Source organism: Condylura cristata, unplaced genomic scaffold (assembly GCF_000260355.1).
Source record: "Condylura cristata isolate star-nosed mole 26May11 unplaced genomic scaffold, ConCri1.0 scaffold00003, whole genome shotgun sequence".
Lineage (NCBI taxonomy): Eukaryota > Metazoa > Chordata > Mammalia > Eulipotyphla > Talpidae > Condylura > Condylura cristata.
The window spans coordinates 7290412-7304732 of record NW_004567104.1 but is presented as its reverse complement, the minus strand read 5'-3'; positions in this window follow the sequence as shown (position 1 = coordinate 7304732).

Below are 14321 nucleotides of genomic sequence, written 5' to 3'. Positions count from 1 at the left end.
AATCAAGTGATTTTTTTCTAGTGCAGAGCTGTGGCTCATCTGTCTTATGCTTTAATTCTGACTATCACCAAGTTCAGTTCATGAGTCAATTACATTTTTTAAAGATTTATTTATTTATGCACACAGAACTGGGTGGTGAGATGATTCACCAGAGACAGAGTGGGGAGCAGAACAGGCAGACTGACAAAGTACACTGCTGAGGGGAGCAGTGGGCGGTACAGGAGAGGTCTGCACGCCATGTGGATCACTTATGGGGGGTAGATGGAGCTCATGCTGAACTGGCTTTAGCTTCTTAGTGCTGTGCTTTAACCCGTTGCACCACCAGGGAGGGCCCACAATTACATTTCAAAGTAATACTGTCAATAACTTTTAGATGTACCACATAAAGATCTAATCCTATTCAATCTTCCTGGTAAGTCATGTCCATGACAACATCTTTGCTCACCTGACTTACACAGTAAGTTATATAAACTTACATAAATTTCTTACAGAAGTTTATACACTTAACTGACTTATACAGCATTCTAACATGACACTTTTTCATTCTTGTTCTCCTACAATTCTTTATTTTAAAGATTTATTTGTTTATGCATATAGAACTGGGGTACAGGCCAGAGGTGCAGGGGGTGAGAGGATCACCAGAGGCAGAGTGAGAAGTAGAACAGGCAGATCCATGTACTACTGATATGTGAAGCACACTGCTGAGGGGAGCAGCAAGTAGGTCATGAGAGGTCTGCTGCACCATGTGGGTCCCCTCCCTGGCTGGGGATCAAACTTGTGCTGAAGTAGTTGTGGCCAGCTTTATATTACTGCACTTTAACCCACTGCACCACTGGGGAGGGCCCAATATCCTACAGTTCTTTATAGAGTAGTCTGGGTTTTTCTTCAAAAATGAATGCAAGTGAAATATTTTCTTTGCCAGAATTCTGTTTTATCCAGGATTAACATCTAGCTAGGTTAACATGTAGATGCTGATCAACATCCAGGCTCCTTTCTGTGACATCAGAAGCATGAAGTAACCTGGGCTCTCCCTCCACTGCCACTTTCCTTCTCTTCATAGTCTATGAGCAGTCGTCTCCCTTGGTCCTGCCTTGAAGACTTTGAAATAGATTTTCTCTCTTGAAAAAACTCCCTTTCCACTTTATGGCTTACTAAATTCCTCTCTTTAGGTCCTTTGACCCCACTGATCCCTTATGTCACCTACTTGGACAAGTCTTCTTGGGTCACCTTATCTTAAGAAACCTCTGAAAGGTTTGCTTTTGTCCGTCTTATTTTATTTCCTTCACACTACTCCCTATTCATATTAATTATTATCACTGCTTTCCTTGTCTAGTTCTTGTAATGCTTGATGGGAATATTTGTTTAATTTGAAAAAGGTCTTTATTGTATTCTTTAATGTAGTGTATTCTTTATAGTGTTATACTCTCTGCCTGGTCTTAAGTCACTATCACTGAACTATTCTGAAAAACCTCAGGACTGATTTTAGAGTCTGAATCTACTACAACTTTCTTAGGCCCACTTAAATTATGCAATATCAAACTTGTCATATAGCTTATTAACACTGCTATACAGTCAAGTATTCTAAACATTAAAAATAAACCTAGTGATACCATTCCCTTTGATTAATGTTAGTGAGCATATCTATGATTTTTGATATTTTGTAAAGACTAATCAAGCTGAGAGATAAAAATGCTAGTTAAGGGCCCTCCCTGGTAGTGCACTGAATTCAAGCACAGCATGATGAAGTTATCCGAAGCCACTGAAGCATGAGTTCAATCCCCAACCAGGGAGGTGACACACATGGCATGGCCGACCTCTCCTGACTCACCTGCTGCCCCCCTCAGCAGTATATTTCAGTCAATCTGCCTGATCTTCTCCCCACTTTGTCACTATTGAATCCTCTCAGCCCCTGCATCTCTGGCCTGTATCCCAGTTCTTATATGCATAAATAAATAAATCTTTAAAAAATGAATAGTTGAGTTTTATAGGGATATTTTCTAAAGAAATTTTACATATTATTCTATCTACTCAGAATTTCTTGAAGGAAGTGTTCTTTCACCCTTCTTTTGAGACAGGATTAATGTTAGGTGACTCATACAGGACTCCAGAGATTTGGTAATAAAGGAAGTACTTCTTGTCTTTAATTCCCACACAATCCTCAGTCTCTTCTTCCTTATCTTCCATATCTTCTGTTCAGCCTATTTGCTGTTTGACTGTCTTTGGTCTGTTTGGTTCACTTTTGTATTTTGTTTTACATTCAAGTTTATATTTTTGTTTTCAACAAATTGTTTAAAAGCATGCACAAATGAAAATACTAGGAGTAAAAAGAGAGTGGTATTTCGGGTATAAAGAAAAAAAAAATGTTGGAAGAGATTGTAAGAATTGGGAGTTTCCCAAATGTTCAAGGAACCTCTTACTGAAGAAGGCAAAGAGCAAAGCATTGTGAAGGAAATTCCTTTTAAAGTTAACCAGAAGGAAAGCTGGAAATGACTTGCACATGTATTCATCATTTATGGCAATCCTCTCCCTATTGTGGAATCAGACCTCAATGTCCTGCTGAAGCCATCCTGTGAGTCACATGGTTGGAGATATTTAAATTCTCTAGCTATCAAATGCAATTCGATTGGCTGCTAATGACTACATTTTCAGACGTGATGGATAAAACAGAGGCACTAACTTCCTTTACAGCTTTCACATCTCATGACACATTTTTATTTTTCCAGGAAGGATAAAATACATTTTTAAGAGGGGTGGAGTTGCAACTAATCAACACGGGTGGCAATGATGCCTGTTCTCTGATTTCACGAAGGAGGAACCACAAAGTACAAGAGATGGGCAGTTACCTCTGGATGACTGAGGGCCTCGTCGGTAGTAAAGGAATCTCTGAACTAGCACACGGGGATGCCAGACCTCGCACACACCAGTACGGCTCAGTTGTCAATTCCCACAATTACAGAAGGGGAAAAATATAAAATATTAAAATATTGAAATGTTTCTATCTAAAAGCATCTCATACACTTCCTTTTTTTTTTTTCATCTGGAAGGGCTGAGTGGTAGGAAGACAGTGTGCCTTAAATAGCTGAGGAACTGCTATAAAGAGAAAAAGTGTGAATAATTGAGAAGAGTGTCTCTGCCATGCTAAACAAATAAGCAAAAGGTTCTATTTATCATCTTAAAGTGATAATGTTATTTATCTTGCACTGTGCTTTAAGGTCTAAACTAGCTCCAGGTTCAAAGGAGAGATTCAGTAGCTGATGACTTTAGAGGTCATGGAGATAATTTCAACAGGGTCAAAAGTAAAGAGATGTTAGTATTTCATAGTTAGGAAACAGTATTCCCTTCCAAAGTTTTAGTAATTAGAATTCTATCATTAAATAGTCGGTTTTTATCTGTACAAAAGCCATTTAAACTAAAAGACCTTTCTAATAATAGTTGCTTTATATTTTTTTTTGTTAAATATTGACCAAAAAGTCAGTGAAAATATAATTTTTTAGAACATTGAAATGAAAAGAAATATGTTGGTTTTCATGTCACTGGTTTGTTCATGGATAAAAAAGGGATGTGAGGTTTTCTTTAACTCTTAAAAAGCAAATCTATTTATATTAAGAAGCAAATCAACCATTTGATTTTTAATTTTTACCTAATTACATTAACAGCTTATAGACACAAATTGCACATCCTGGTAGCTGCTGTTAGGTAATGTTTTTTATATTATTAAGAAGATATTGATACAATCTATAATTTAGAATATACACATATATATGTATGTATGTATGTATATGTGTGTATATATATATATACATATATATATATATATATACATACATATAGGTTATATGTATTACATATAGTAAGAGAACAAGTGAGATTGTATTTTACTAGGTCATGTTTTCATTGCAGCTTTCTATATAAATATTAGACTTTAAATTTCTTAGAAAGTCACCAAATCAAAACTTAGTTGTTTTTTTTTTTTAAGATTTATTTATTTATGCATATAAGGGCAGTAAGATGATTCACCAGAGACAGAGTGGGGAGCAGAACAGCCAGTACACTGCTGAGCAGAGCAGTGGGTGAGACAGGAGAGGCTGCTGTGCCATGTGGGTCACCTCCCTAGGCGGTGAAGAACTCATGCTGAAGCGTCTGTGGCTATTTTCACAGTGGTGTGCTTTAACCTATTGTACCACCAGGGAGGGTCCAAAACTTCAAGGTTTTCTAAGGATACTTTCTTCCCAGTTGAAAAGTAGTTTTTGTATTTTAATGCTGATTTTATAAGAATCATATGTTAATTGATTAAAAAAATAGAACCTACAAACTCACACTCTATAGGAAGTTCTATAGAAGTGTGTCCATTACCCAGACATAATCACTACTTTTAATTGTGTACCATCCTGGTATTTTTCTATGTAATCATTTTTAATTTCTTCCTAATTAAATGATACTATAAGTGATGTTTTCAACTTTAATTAAGTTTTTATTTTTACAATTCTTTTATTGTTAGACTGTTTTGATAGGAATAATACCTGACTGTGAAATTGTTAAAGTTCACATTTTTAAAGTCTCTAATATATTTGTAAACTACCTCATAAAAGTTATTCCAAAATAAGTCTCAATGTTTGTGAATAGTTTTTCTGTTTTGTTAACTCTGGACATTTAAAGTTTTTAAATCTGTGCTTATCCTATTTTAATTTGCATTTATCATTAAGTATGAATAAATTATATATATTTATGACTATATGAAATTCAACTCTGTTGCATTTCCTTTCATTTCATTTCTCTATATTTTTGGTCATTAATCTTTTCACAGGTTGTTAACAGTACCTCATATGATGAGGTTATTGCTAGTTATTTTGTAAATCACTATTTTTAAATTCATTTAAAAAACTTGTAGCATCCAAAATTTCAAGTAAAATTGATCAGGCTTCTAAGGGCAGTAAAGGGTGAGAGTACATAAAGAGAGGGAAATGGGGTAAGATCCACAGTGCCCCTGGGTATTATTTAAAAGTGTAGCTACATCACAACCTGCAAGAATAGGAAAACACACACACTCTCTCACATGCACACAAACACATACACACATATTTCCTAGCAGTTAACATTTTGAAGTGTTAGCTATACTCTACAATGAGCTGCTGGAATCTTCTGAGGGACTCTGTAAATAGGTTACATACCTTTGTGTCTGGCTTGCACAATCCAAAGGGATGGGCCAGATGAGTGCTCAAGATGTTTCTTTGCTCAGAGTAATTATTTCCTTCTATTTTCACAAATGAATTAGAGGTCCTACAAGCCCTAATTCAAGATTCTTTCAGCTATTTTTACTAATGTTGTCTATTTTGTCTTATTGAGGGCATAAACACTAAGACATTTTGGACTATATTTCTAATCCTAAGAACAAATAAAAATAGGTCCGTCTTTCAATTCTCCCTAATAGTAAAAGACACATCCACAAAGTGTGACTATGAGTCATGAGTCATCTTCCTAAGCTTTAATTTCTTACTGCTCTCTTGTGGCCATTCAAATGAACTGTCCAGATGCCTTAAAAAAAAAAAAAAAAAAAAAGCAGATCCTATAATATATTGAGCCTTTGACATGTGAAAATCAAGGCCAAAAAATAATTCTTTATTTCATTATGTTCTTATAGATATGGGGTTGCAGAATGAGAAACCCATATAAGTTTCTTCCTCTCTCTCTCTCTCTTTTTAGAAAATTCAACCGCATTGTTATTCATCTATGAAGTCATCAGAAGATTGAAGTTAGAAATAGTTCTGGCCATTCCAAAAGTAAAATAATGAAATCCCAGCTTGTTCCCTTACTGTGGTTTTGGGAATAGTAGTAGTTTTACTTTAGTCATTATAATGTAAACCAGTCTGTTTTTAGGAGAAAAATAAGTCAAGATGTGGCTATATATTAGAGTAAAAAGAAGATATAATTAAGAAATAAAATTATTCGGTTACTTTCTGGCCATGTAATATTGCCCATGAGTAGAATGGACCCAAGTATTGCTGTCTCAGCAATCATAAAAAGACAAACTGAACTGAAATGCCTTATTTTTCTAGTTCTGAGTGTCAGTCATATAAATTATAATTTTGTCTAACAAACCTTTGGTTCATTTCACTTCAATTCTTATGATCACATCCATTCAAACATGGCAGGTTTTAAGCATAATTTGTAGTTACTCTACCTATTAGCATTTACATTTTCATGTGATTAACTCTGTAAGATGAAATCTAGGTTATCCCTGGCATTCATCTACAGAAACAGAACTGAATTCAGAGTGTCCAGGGTTAAGTCATTTCAACCAATATATATTGGAGAGTAAGCTCTGTGGTATCCTTTTCCCTCACAGAATTTACGGCTTATTGTATGAGAAAGACATAACCCATGCAGAGATGTAAAAATACAAACGTGATACATATAAAGTAGAAAAGAAACAAAGAATTTATCTTCACATGGGTGTGAAAATTAGATGAGCCTTTCCTGCAGATATGATGATACAACCCATGTGTCCAGATGAATAGGAATTAATGCAGTGAAGAGAAAGTCAGGAGCAGCACCTCTGTGTGCAAAGACCTTGCAGTGAGAGTCATAAGGGAATTTTTTTCCTAAGGTTTATTTATTTGTACATACAGAACTGGGGTACAGGCCAGAGGCTCAAGGGTGGCAAGAGGCTTCACCAGAGACAGAGTGGGGAGCAGAACAGGCAGATCTATGAAGTACACTGCTGAGGGGGGCAGTGGGCGGGTCAGGACAGGTCTGCCGCACCATCTGGTCACCTCCAGGGCAGGCGGGAATCGAACTCATGCATAAGTGGCTTTAGCTTCTCAGTGCAGTGCTTTAACCCGCTGCACCACCAGGGAGGGCCGAGAGTAGTAAGGAAATTTTAATGAAATTAAAACAAAAGCAAAAACCAATGACACAGTACTAAGAAATCAAATAAAATCTAAGAGGATTTAAAGATGTTTTTATTGCTTTATGGAATAAAACTTCCATAATCTTATGGAATTAGTTTGTCTTTATAAAAGTACAAGAAAGACATCAAGATACTCCAAGTAGATCATATTAAGACTCCTTGCATTTGAACAAAAATTCTGAGTAAAATTTGGAAAACTGAGACACAGGAGGCAGAGAAATGAGACGAGAGCACTTTGAAAGCTTTGTATAGTACAGTCTGAGGAATGTGTGATAAAAGGATACTGGAGGTATAATCTTCAGGAATGACTGATTTATTGGATATGAAAGGTAAGACTGACGGAAGTACCCTGGATGACTTCTTGGTTTCAAGCTTCACTAACACATTTACTGTTGATTATATTCATTAAGAGATAAATATGAAATTGTTGAATTTGGGGAAAAAAAGATCAAGCATCAGTTGTATATGAGATATACAAGGAGAGATGTCAATGAGGCATATGTAACATCAATCAAGAATTCAGAGAATGTGTCATGAAAAACATTTGAGTAAATTTGGTATTCTATTTTATGAAGTGTGATGAGATGCTGAGGGAGAATAAACTGATGAAAATGAATGAAATTTGTAAATGAAACCTGCAGAACTTAAACATATATTTGCTAGTAGAGAAAAAAAGACAATATACAAAGGAGAATGAGAAAACTATTTGGGAAGAAAAAGCTATATCATGAAAGCACGATGCCACAGAGATCACTGGAAGACTGCTATGAATGAAGAAAAACTGGTTGATATGTCAAGCAACTTAGGTAATAATAAATAGCAATAATTAACACCTGTAGCCTTTACTAGGTCAAACATTTTTGCAAGGTTTTGTATTCTAATTCCTTGAATGTTCTCATCCTGTACTGTGAGGTATATTCTAGCATCAACCCCATTTTAAGGATCCCTGTTTTAAGGATGAGGAAGTAAGGCACAGAGCTTATCCCCATAGGCTTGCTGGAGATGACACAGCTAGTAAATAGAGGAATTGAGAGTCAAATCACAGTATTCTGACTTCTTGCTATATTTACCATTATGATGTTCTGCCTTTCCATGAGCCAAAGATAGAGAAGATTTGTCTTTGACTTGAGTGACATGAAGGTCAATTATGACATTACCACAAGCTGTTTGAGTGGAATAATAGGGCCAGGGCAACAACCACGCTGAAATGAATTGCAGAGCTGGGTTGGGGTTTGAGGTTTGTAGATGTAGACACTGAATTTAGGCATAGCTAGATAAACAGTTGTCAAGAAGCATGGGTCTGAGAAATGTAGCTTGAATTGGTTCCAAAATCAAGTCATGCAAGTAAGAGGTTTGGGAGCCAGGCAATAATGGAGACCCCAAAGATTTAGGTCAATTCTAGTAGGATCTGAGGGAAGAGGTCTTAAACTGTTTTAAATCTAAAACATTTGAACTGTTTTAAATGAAGACACAATCATTGGACTACCCCTGGTTATCATATCTATTACCTAACTGGAACAGCATTTATTAAGTAACAAAGAGAAAGGCTGAGTTTTGTCATGCCAGCCTGGGGGCACTTGCCTGGACCCAGACTACACATGGAGAGTCTTAGAGACACTTCACAGACCACAGCTGCTGCCGTGGTTGGCCAGGCCCTTCTTGTAGCTGGGAGATGCACTTCAGCAGCAAACCTCAAGGAGTTTTGAAAAGCCAAGGTTCATTGCTCACAGGTTCTGTAGAGTACAAAGCAAACCTACAGACAGAATGAGGCTGCAGGTGGAGAAAGAGAAAGAACACTGGCTTGGATCTGCCTATTTTGGGCTCAAGAGTAAGGCACCATACTTTAGTTTTTAAGAATTCTCTCTTATTGATGAATTTGAAACAGAAATACAGAAGTCAAAACAGTGGAAGGGTAAACAAAAGGTCACCAAAGTGGTTAGTTATGTAGGTCAGAAATGTCAAGGTTGGGGGGCATCCTGGGTTTTTGTCTAGTTGTATAGGTGGGAATAGATTTAGTCCAGAAGGACGACTTCAAAATGAACACTTTTGCAGTCAGTATCTTAAAGTCACATATTTACATTACACTCAAAAAAAGCTAATTGGTGGCACTTATACTGTAAAAGTGATTCTAGGGAAAAAGTCACTTTCGGGTTAGAGATTTGTGTCCTTAAGCTGCTTTCTGCTTAAGATTGTCTGTCACTTAGCTGTAAATAGGGAATGAATAGTCCCCTCTTTATATTGTTGCTGTGATTAAGAATGAAAATCGGACCTCCCTGGTGGTGTAACAGGTTGAAGTACACACTATGAAGCTCTCCACAGCCACTGGAGCACGAGTTCAATACCCACATGGTGCAGCAGACCTCTCCTGTCTCACTTGGCTGCTCTCCTCAGCAGTGCATTTCAGCCAATCTACCTGTTTTACTGCCCTCTCTGTCTCTGGTGAATCTTTTCATACCCCCCCCCACATTTCTGGCCTGTACCCTAGTTCTTGTATACATAATCTTTTTTTTTTTAAAGACTAAACATAGTTTTAATAGTTCTATTACAATTGTTAGGTTGTAATTTAATAAGCTTATTGAAAGAGGAGGAAGTGCACCTAATTAGAGAGCTTCGCCAGTCTAGAAGAAATAAAGCCTACTAAAAATGTAGGCATATCGAGGATGCTCAATAACTGCTGGTGATTTAGTTGACTTTTCCGCGTGGGAAGGGCTAGAAGCAACATACCCACTGAGATCTGACAAAGATCATTGTGACCTTTCACAAAAGTGCAGTGGCCAACAGAGGAGGAATTTCATACTAGTAGTAGGGATAGAACAGGCATTTAACATAAATATTTGCTGATTGATTGATTGAACTGGGCATATCATCAACATTGCTGCACAAAACGTTTCGACAAGTGATCTTGAGAGATTTTAGAGAAATAAGCCTGCCAACGCTAGGCAGGCAGACATTTCCTGAGTAGTCACACTGCAGTGCCCCTGATGAATTGCCCACCAGTGCCAATTAAATGTAGTTGTAGTTAAACCTTCAGGGTGGTAGAAAATGATCTTCAGGACAGCTCAGGGTTCCCTGGGGAGTAGCCAATACCAAAATGCTATAGTTCACACATAATTTGAGCAAGAGGTGGAAGAAGATGAAAGACAGCTGATCAATGTCTGCTTGGACTAGAGATTTCTTCTTCCAGCACATGTCTGAGAATGTTTAAATCTTTAGAAACAATCAGACTTGGCTCTTTCAGACTTTATACAATGTCCTCTGAACATTTTTTTTCAAGTGTACATAGCTCCTTAACATTTTTTTTAAGTACTGACTTTTCAAATGAACAAAACAAACAAACAAAAGCAACAGGAACAATGCAATCACAACAACTGAACCAAAGCGGGAATGATGCAATGAAGAAAGTGTGTGTTTGTGTTTCTGTCTGCAGGACTTGACGACGCAAATGTGAAGCATTCAAAACTACTGAGAGTTTTTTCATCAGATCTCTAGAGAAGTCATCATTCCACACAGCCTATCACATAAACCGATTTCCTTGACTTTGTTCCAGATGTCTTCAAGTGTAAAACCACGGGGTTATCTGGTAGGATCAGGCACAAGAACAGGTCAGGTAAAATGTGAGGCCTCTCTGCAGTTGCTGATACAGGTGATTTAAGCTATTGGAGACTCTTTGTAATCTTTCTCTTAGGCACACAATTCTGGGCCAGGACCTGAAGATTATTTCTTTGGGGGTCTAATGTTCTACTCCATTCAAATTCCATTTTGTAAGGAGACAATCTTTGGATATAAATATTCAACAAATATAAGCCCAGAGGCATGAAATTGAAAGTTCCTGCTGTGAGATAGGTTTAAGTTCCAGGTGAATATAGGGCTAACTATTAAGTTTGAAACATAACAGCGTGAGTCATTTTAGCAATACAGTGTAAAGACTAATATGTTATTGATGAATGGGCAGTTAAGGCTCTAATGCCCTTGTAAAGGCATAACTGCATTCAATGAGGAACATGAAAGCTGCATCTATAAGCCTCCTTGCAGGCACCTACCTAGACCATAAATTTGTTGGCACACCAATCCTCTGGTGGCATTGCTATTCTTCACTGCAATGGTGGGTTAAATGCAACTACTTGGGGTTCACAAACAATCTTTTTAAGATTTATTTATTATGCACGTAGACCTCCCTGGCTGGGGATCGAACTTATGCTCTGAAGCGGTTGTGGCTACTTCTGAAGCGGTTGTGGCTACTTCCTGGTGCTGTGCTTTAACCTATTGCACCATCAGGGAGGGCCTGGGACTCACAAACTTTCATAAGGATAACTACACCTTTCTCTTCTAGCAACATTGTCGTCAGATTTTTCCTTAGGCTAATGAATTTATAAAAATGTACTGATTAATTTTCTTACATCTTTGTTGATTTTGGGTAATACTGAAAGATTTTTAGCCACATCTAATTTGGCAGTGAAAATTTAGCTTGCTTGGTTTAACTCATATCTGATAATTCCATACTTTCTGTATAATGGTGTACTTATATCTATGAAAGAGAAACTATACTTATTTCCATTTTTAAAACCAAATCACTGGGTGATCTGTTCAACTATCAGTGTTGGCAGACTCCCTCTTTTCTCTTTCTTTCCCTATTAAGATATAATCACAGTGAAAATATTAAAATTTATGTTAAAATAGAGATGAAACTTGGATCTTTCAAATTTACCATAATGTTCTCTGAAAATGTTTTTTTCAAGTATACTTCAAAGTACACTTAACATAGTTTTAAAGAAGTATTGACTTTTCAAATGAACAACAGCAACAAAAAGAAAACAGTTACAAAGCATGAATAATCAGCTTTAATTTAAAAAAAATAACCAATAAGCTTTGGTGATACCCTTCTGAATGGTGCCACTATAGCTGAACTCTGTTTCCTAAGCAAAATGACCAAGGGAGAAGTTTAACTCAAAATGAAGAGTCAGACTAGCCAAAGGGCTAATGTCTCTGCTCATCGCCTCCTCATATATATCACCCTATAGGACTCAAGAAATCAGCTTGAGGGGCTACAGCAAGAACGATCTACAGGTAAATTGTTTAAGTTTACAATTAAATTGTTTAAGACTTAGGCAAAGAAGAGGGAACCAAAAGTCAAATAGACTCTGATATGCAAATGCCTTTCTTGACTCCCTTCATTTGTAGTTATTAGTTTCAAAATGTTACTACATTAGGGCCCTCCCTGGTAGCACCATGTGTTAAAGCATAGGAACATGAAGCTATCTGTACCCACCCACTATAGCACAGGTTCAATACATGACCAGTGAGGTGACCCACTTGGCATTGCAGATCTCTCCTATCATGCCCACTGCTTCCTGCAACAGTATATTTTAGTCAATCTATCTGTTCTGCTTTCCACTCTGTCTTTGGTGAATTCTCTCACCCCTCCCCCCAAACACCTCTGGCCTGCTTGTACCCCAATTCTTGTATCCATCAATAAATGAATATATTTTATTTATTTAAGATTTATTTACTTATGCATTATAGAACTGGGGAACAAGCCAGAGATACAGGGTTGGTGAGAGGATTCACCAGAGACAGAATGGGAGCAGTACAGGCAGATTAACAAAGTACACTGCTGGGCCATACAAAAGTTTGCTGTGTCATGTGGGTCATCTCCTTGGCCAGGGATCTAAATTGTGCTGAAGCAGCTGTGGCCAGCTTCCCAGTGCTGTGCTTGAATCCATTGTGACACCAGGGAAAGGCCAAATAAATGAATCTTTTAAAAAGGTCACTGTACTTGGCCCTCCTTAGTGGTGCAGTGGGTTAAAGCGCAGTAGGTTAAAGTGCAACACTGCAAACTAGCCTCCACTTCAGTGTGAGTTCTATCCCCAGCCCCAGAGGAGATCCCATGGCGAGGCAGACCTCTCCTGACCCTCCCGCTGCTCCCTTCAGCAGAGTACTTTGTCAGTAGGCCTGTCCTCCCTGCTCTGTCTCTGATGAATCCTCTCACCACCCCTGCACCTCTGGCCTATATCCTAGTACTGTATGCATAAATAAATAAATCTTTTTTTTTTTAAAGTCACTGTATTATTTCTTTAAAGAAATAACATTCTTCCTCCTAACCATAATTGTGCCGAGAAATCTTAATTGCCACTACTTTTTTTTTAAAGATTTATTTATTTATGATAAGAACTGGGGTACATGCAGGCTACAGGTGTGGGGATTCACCAGAGACAGAGTAGAGAGCACAACAGGCTGACTGACGAAATACACTGCTGAGGGAAGCAGCGGGTAGGTCAGGAGAGGTCTGCTGCACCATGTGGATCTCCTCCCACGCAGGTGGGGATTGAACTCATGCTGAAGTGGCTTTAGCTTCTCAGTGCTGTGCTTTAACCTGCTGAGCCACCAGAGAGGGCCGCCACTAAATACTTTTGTAGTACTTTTATGCTTATTGCAAACCATTCGGGCTACAAAATGAATAGTAAATGAAAATATTAAAATAATATATATTAAATATTTATTGAGCATCCACTACACACTAATTAAATCCTATTTAGTTTATATTTACATTCTATTCAAGCTCTGCAGATATATATATAGTGACAGAAAAGCCCCTGTCACTACAGACTTTACATTTTGAATGTGGAAATAGATGATAAAAAACAATTACAAGGATACTTTGTAAGTGCAATAAGGGAGATGGACCAGGTGTAGTTTGGGTAAGTAACAGAAGGCACCTAATTGCACTTGCAAGTGAAGGACCCATGACATCATGAGTAACATGATAATTAAGCTACTGCCCAGGCGATTATTATAAATTAATCAGGCAATAATCAGGGGTGGAAAAGAATTCCAGTCAAATGGCATGCCATATGCAAAGGCATCAAGAGGGACTTAAAGTCCAAGGAATCAGAAGTAATTATGTATTTTTGGAGTTAAAATTTTAGGGAGAGGAGTAACAAGATTAAGTAGTGACTAAAAATGTAAGAATTGTAAGTTGGTAAGAATTTGAATTATTTTCTAAAGACAATGAAAAGCCTCAGAAAACTTAAATCTGTGATAAGATTAGATTAGTATTTTAGAATCAGTTGGACTTCTCTGTGGAGACTACAGGAATCCCTTGCTATCCACCTTATTATTAGTAGAGCTTGTCATATCTAATCTGAGGAGAGAGAAGACAGATCAATTTTTAGATAAGTCCCCCATCTGCCAAAACATTTGCTGGTCATAATACCAAATAGATTCATATAACTTAATGCCTTTTGCTTCCTGACCTCTTGTCTAAATTGAGGAATCAAATATATTTAGAAAATGAAGAATATTTATGAACCTGATGAGACTGAAATGAAGATTGGAGGAATAATCAAGATAGTAAAGGGGCAATATTATGGGAATTTGAGAAATTTTTAGAATAAAGTATCAGTAGGGTATTGCATTA